The 6,911-nt window shown below is 39.1% G+C and overlaps 1 non-coding gene across 1 annotated transcript; it reads left to right on the forward strand.

The window, feature by feature from the left end:
- Positions 1–2,388: 2,388 nt before the first annotated feature.
- Positions 2,389–2,495, forward strand: LOC127133354 (small nucleolar RNA R71). Its single transcript, XR_007807335.1, has one exon. It is a non-coding gene; the product is annotated as a small nucleolar RNA R71 (small nucleolar RNA).
- The last annotated feature ends 4,416 nt before the right edge of the window (positions 2,496–6,911 follow it).

A 6,911-nucleotide genomic window follows, 5' to 3' on the forward strand; every position in this document is an offset into this window, starting at 1 on the left:
GGTATTTGGAAAAATCCAGAATATCCATCCAGATAACAAAAGTAAGAGTGTCTGGCAAGACGCTCTAGCATTTGATCTATGAATGGAAGGGGGAAATGGTCTTTCCTAGTTGCCTTATTGAGCTTCCTATAATCTATGCACATACGCCATCCGCCTTCTATGTGTTTAGCTACATGCTCGCCCTTCTCGTTCTGCACGACTGTGATGCCTCCCTTTTAGGGTACCACATGTACAAGACTTACCCATTTACTATCAGAGATCTGATAGATTATACCAGCCTCTAGCAATTTAAGGACTTCCTTCTTCACCACCTCGCTCATTACAGGGTTGATTCGTCTCTGATGTTCCCTGGAAGGTTTTGAATCCTCCTCTAGCGAGATCCTGTGCATAAACACAAATGTGCTTATACCTTTTAAATCAGAGATGTTGTACCCTAAGGCAGAGGGGTATCTTCTTAAAACATTCAAGAGTCGATTCGTCTCATCTTGGTTTAAGGTGGCACTAACTATTACTGGGCGGTTCATTTCTTTATCCAAGAACTCATATCTTAGGTTATTGGGTAGTTCCTTAAGTTCTTGAGCTGGTTTTTGAGAATTTGGTGAAAGGTATGGAGTAAGGTCCAAACATTCGTGAGGCTCTGTTTCCTCTAGCTCGTCATCCTTTTCATTCGGGTTTGAAAATGGTTCGATCACGGGTTCTTCTCGATCAAATTCCTTTATGCACTCATCTATGATATCGATCGCATAACATGCGTCTCCTAGTATTGGTGCCATCAGGAATTTTGAAAGAATGAACTCGATCTTTTCATCCCCTACTTCGAAGGTTAATTTTCCTCTTTTAACATATAATATAGTTTCGGCTATTGATAAGAATGGTCTACCTAAAAGGATAGGGATATCTTCGTCTTCTTTGATATCCATGACCACGAAGTCTGTTGGGATATAAAGTTGACCGATCCTAACTGGGATGTCTTCTAAAGTGCCTACATGATACTTAACAGACCTATCGGCTAATTGAAGGGACATCTTAGTTGGTTGTAATTCTCCTAAGTTTAACCTTTTACATACAGCTAAGGGCATTAAACTCACACTAGCGCCTAAGTCTAGGAAAGCTTTGTCGATCACATGACTCCCTAAAATGCAAGGTATAGAAAAACTACCAGGGTCTTTCTCCTTCTTGGCGAGTTTATCCTCAGAAATAAAATTGCATTCCAAGGGTTTGGGATCGTCAAGCCTACGCTTGTTGGTCAAGATGTATTTGAGAAATTTGGCGTAAGACGGAATTTGGGTGATAGCTTCGGTGAAAGGAATCTCTACATGAAGCTTCTCTATTACTTTTATAAATTTTTGGTATTGGTTGTTAATTTTAGTTTGTTTAAGTCTTTGCGGATATGGGATCGGTGGTTTGTACGGGGGTGGTGGTTTGTAAGTTTTATCCTTGGCTTCTCCTTCTTGGTTGGTTTGTTTCTCGGGTTCTACTGGTTCCTCTTCTTGGTTGGTAGGTATATTTTCTTTAGAAGTTTTGGACTCGCTCATTGCTGGGTTATGAGGCCTTTCGTAAGCGGTCCCACTTCGTAACGAGATAGCGTTAGCTTGCCCTCGAGGGTTTGGTTGAGGTTGTCCAGGGAATTGGCCTTCAGGTGTAGTTCGTGGGGCTTGGTTTTGTGCTACCTGTGAGATCTGGGTTTCAAGCATCTTGTTGTGAGTGATCATCTAATCAACCTTGGTTCCTAATTGCGTTATAAGTTCGTTTACGTGAATGTTCTGGTTTAGGAATTCTTTATTTTGCTGAGTCTGGCCCGATATAAAGCTCTCCATGATCTTCTCAAGGTTAGACTTCCGGGGCACAACTTGCATAGGTTGATTTGGTTTTTGGGCTTGATAACCTTGTGGTCCTTAAGGTGCATAATTTTGGATAGGGTTATGGTTTTTATAGGAGAAATTCAGATGATTCTTCCATCCAGGGTTGTAAGTGTTTGAAAATGGGTTACCTTGGGCGTAATTCACTTGGTCGATGTTCAGGTCATTCAAAAGGTTACACTCCGCCAATTTGTGTCCTTTAGATCCACAAAGTTCGCACTCTGTGTGGACTACCGCTGCGGTGTTAGTGTTTGTAGACATATGTTCGATCATAAGGGCTAAAGTGTCCATTTTCGCCTGCATCATGTCTAGAGAGATTATCTCATGTATTCCACCTTGGATCTCCTTTTTCTCTATTGATGCTCGTTTAGTTCCCCATTGGTAATGGTTTTGAGCCATATCCTCAATTAGGTCACAAGCTTCAGGATAAGGTTTGTTCATCAACGTGCCACCTGCGACAGCGTCGATGCTCATCTTGGTGTTATAATGGAGTCCATTGTAGAAGGTATGAACGATCAACCATTGTTCTAGGCCATGGTGTGGGCAGACTCTTAATATCTCTTTATATCTCTCCCAAGGTTCAAAAAGCGATTCTCCTTGGTTTTGAGTAAATCTAGTTATTTGGTTTCGAAGAACTGCAGTCTTACTAGGGGGAAATATCTAGCAAGGAATACTCTCCTAAGGTCTTCCCAGGTAGTTATTGAATTAGCTGGAAGTGAATCTAACCATGAACGTGCTCTATCCCTAAGGGAGAAAGGAAATAATCTTAAACGGATCGCATCAGGTGAAGCGCCGTTGGATTTAAAAGTGTCGGCCAGTTGGATAAAAACTTTTAAATGTTGATTTGGGTTCTCAGTAGCGAGACCCGCGAATTGGTTCTATTGCGCTAATTGCAACAAAGACGGTTTTAGTTCAAAATTGTTAGCAGAAATAAGGGGGTTTACTATACTCGAACTAGGTTCCTCGTCAAAGGGTTGGGCAAATTCCTTAAGAGGTCTCCGGTCGCGATTCTCGGCCATAGCTTTCTGAATTCGGATGAGTAAGAGGCGTGTACGAGTGTAACTTCCGGGTTCCGCTAAAGGATCTACTAAATTTCTGGTACTACGGGTTCTTCGCATTTACCGGCTAATAATTCCTTAGTCTAGACGGTGTAACAACAGGGTATGAAATTTGACGAAGTTGGTCCCCGGCAACGGCGCCAAAAACTTGATTGTGTGAATTCGCAAGTGCACGAATCGCGTCAAAGTAATATAAAAGAATATCAATCCCACATAGACCAAATCGTCAATCTATCGATTACTATCGTTACGATGTTTATCTAAGGCGGTATAAAAGAGATATTGGGGTTGGAAAATAACGGTAAATAATAAATACAGTGCAGATAAAGACAGGTTTGGATGTATATCACGTCAATTAAGTGATGTTTCGATTGTCTAAATAGAACTACTTATGAGGCAATATTTTCTACTCTTGAAAATAATCCTTTAACAGGAAATGTCGCTTTCGCGTATTCAGAATCGAGTTTACCCTTAAATTAAGGCCTTTTATTGTCACTTATAAAAGGTGCGCAGAACGCTAAAGTAGTAAACTTATTTTTAAGAAATAAGACTCATAAACTTAGTTGAAAAGTGATTTTGATTTGGAAAGTTTTACCCAAGGAGTTTCCTTATTTTAAATCTATCAACGCGTCCAAAAACAGTTTCAAAAATAGTTTTTCCTTAAAGTGATAAAAATTCCTAGTTAACTAAGCCAGGGTGCTTTCGCACTCCTTGAATAGTTAAAACTAACGAAGTTTGTTTCAGAAAACTCAAGTTAAAAATCAAAACAGCCTTTAAAGTATTTCTACATATTCAATATGTGAAACATCTCTTTAACTGCGATCCTTACATTCTAACCTTTTAAAAGATTTAGCCAGACATGGTAATACCAACAAACACAACGATATTGATCATGATGAAAAGTTGTTTTAGAATGTGAGGCGTAAAGATAGAGTAAAGTACATAAAAATAAAGCGTAGACAGAAAGTAAATAAAGTATAGATTAGACAGAAAGTAAATAAAAATAAAGCGATAAATAAGAACCTGCTCCAAACGGAGGGCTTTAAATCTGGTACAAGAAAAATAAACCTCTGACTCTGAAGATAAAGACGACAACAACTCGAAGTGACCCAACTCAATCTCACTAAGGTGTGATAACCCCTCGATGTGACGGATTACCGCTTTTACAAATGATAAATATAGGCTTAGTGTTGTAAACTAAGTTGGATGATTTGAAAATGAAATGGAACAAACTATTTATAGAGGATTTCAGCAGCTTAAAAAGATCATGTGCCCTCCAACTTCTCCTTAGTGGGAACGTGATTTCCAAAGGTGGCGCCCGCCATCCCTTCATGGCGCCCGCCATGTTTGTAAATGGGAAATATCATGGGAACGTGGCAGTTACCTCCTGGTTGAGGGTTGATGAGTCATGGCTTCTCCTATAGCGGTTGCCATGTGCAACGCCATGTGTACAATATTCGCCGAAAAACCCTAATTTTAGGTCTTTTTGCTTCGTTTCTTCTCAAAGGGTCCCGAAGGAGGTAAATATCTAAAAACAACATAAAAGAGAGAATAATACAAACAAAATGATAATAAAGTCCTAATAAACATGTGAAATCCGAGTCAAAAACACAGTGTGATTCAGTGTGATCATCATCGTCCGAAATGGCGTCTCCACCGTTGTGCTGCAACGCACACCTCAATCATCATCATAGCCATATAATCTACGAGAGAAAGAAGAAGAACTTGCGAAGTAGACGGATGATGATAGCAAGGCATAGGTCAGAAAATGCGTCCTTCACGTTTCACCGTCGACGACAACGGATTGAACATGTCAACAACGCCCCATCACGCATCAACAATCACCTTAATTTTCACCTCTACGCGACATGCACGGAATCTAACATACTCACCCTCTTCTCCAGGCAACGCGTCTCTTTGGGATGTATTTTGGTGCAGACAGACCTTGGGTGTGTGGGATTTTTGGCGATTGAAGAACTAGCCCCCTTTTGCCCATAAAAAGCCTGATGATCCAAGAAGCTTCTATCACTACACCTCGGTCAACTCGTACCCAATGTTGGATTATTGGAGTTTTTTTTGTGGAATCTATGGGCCTAAGGCCCATTTGTTGATGAAGCCACTGTTCCTTTATTCACATACATGGCCGATTCTCATACACCCCCAATTCCAGGTTCTAAGTCCTCTTCTATTTGAATATTTTGTTAATCTTTTTTTAGTTTTTTAAACTTAGTGATTAGGCAATTAGGGGACTAGCTTGATACCAATTAGGGTGATTTATAGTATAGAATTGTCTTGAATAGGATATTAGATTTCTTTTAAAACTTTAGAACTTAATTAGAAAGTTAGGATTTAGGTTTAATTAGATGTAATTAGATCTGAGGGATTAATTGAAACTTTGTACATTTTTGATATAGTTCTAATTAGATTAAAATTAGGATAATGAGTTTCTTGGATATAGTGCAATTTCCATACAATAGGTTAAGATCAATCTTTAGGATTTAATCAATTTCGGGACATGGTTAGAATTTGATTTGTGATATTTGGACATATTTTGTAAATAACCAATTTGCCCTTATGGACTTTATTTTGGTATTTTTGTGTTAAAATTGCATGCTCCCCTTAGGATTAGAATCCAATCATCTCCTAATAATTGTAGGACTTAACATAGAATTTTAATCAGATTTTGATCAATATATACATGCTCCCTTAGGATTTCTAACCTCTAACTTAGAATATTCAATCAACTTCTAATGCATGATACCTTAGGATAGTTTCTAACAAGTACTAACTTCAATTAGATCCAAACTTAGTTCCCCATAAAACTAAAACAAAACCCTTGATTAAATTGATCAAAAGCAATTTTGATTAATTAAATCCTTTGAACTCGTATAATCCCACAGTCTAATTGAGTGACCAAAAGACCCTTGGTCACTTAATAAGACTTTTCTTCCAAGTTGTGGAGCTCAAGGCCTCGAGATAAGATCTTCAATCAAGGCATCCTCAGTTGTATCAAGCAGCGGATTATTCAAGCACGTCAAAGGTGGCATCTTCAACTTATTCAAGCACATCAAAGGTGGCATCTTCAACACTTGTTAAATCAAAGTTAGAAGAATGTGACACGAGCCTTAAGCAATAAAGAAGGAGTGGGACTGGAGTCCTCCTACCCCCATTCTGAGTATCTTTGGGTATGGGACGTATGACCCAACGCTCATCATATTCACCTATATTCATAGACTTTAGCACAATTCTAACCATACGATTAACAAGTCTATCTTCACAAAGCAAAAACAATAAAAGCAAGGACGACGTCAACAACTTATCAATCATGAATCAAGTTATACGATACGAGCCTTAAGTAATGGAGAAGGAGTGGGACTGGAGTATTCCTACCCCCATTTTGAGTATCTTTGGGTATGGGACGTATGACCCAACGCTCATTGTATTCACCTCTATTCATAGACTTTAGTACGATTTGAATCTAACGATTGATAAGGTCTTCTTCCATGCAAGAAACAACTACAAAGACTCTTCTCTCTCCACTTGAAAGTTAGTGTGATTTTCAGCATCCAGTAACTATCAAGCCTATTCAATTCTCAATCATTCCAATTCTAATCACTTCAATCTCAATCATCCATTTCTCTTGCCTCCAATCAATTTCTTTTCAGCCCTAGTGGGTTGAACTACGAAAGCTCTGATTTCCTCATTGCACAATGAGGGTACGTAGGCAGGAGAACCCGGTTTCTTCGCGAGCTATCTTATTTATTAATACACCTTCTCTATCCCATGGATCACTCTCCATTCACACAACCAATACCATCTTTTTGAGATCAATCATATTTCTCCTTGGACTCCTTGTGTACCCCTTTAGGACGTCTTGGTGACAGTCCATCTCTTCAATCGAGAGTTGTTTGGCCCGCAACCCAAACATTTAATTCATTCTTTTTCGGCTAAGACGCGACTTTGCTCTTCGATTAAGAGTTTATCCTTCTCTTGG

This window comes from Lathyrus oleraceus, chromosome 3, assembly GCF_024323335.1.
Source record: "Lathyrus oleraceus cultivar Zhongwan6 chromosome 3, CAAS_Psat_ZW6_1.0, whole genome shotgun sequence".
NCBI lineage: Eukaryota > Viridiplantae > Streptophyta > Magnoliopsida > Fabales > Fabaceae > Lathyrus > Lathyrus oleraceus.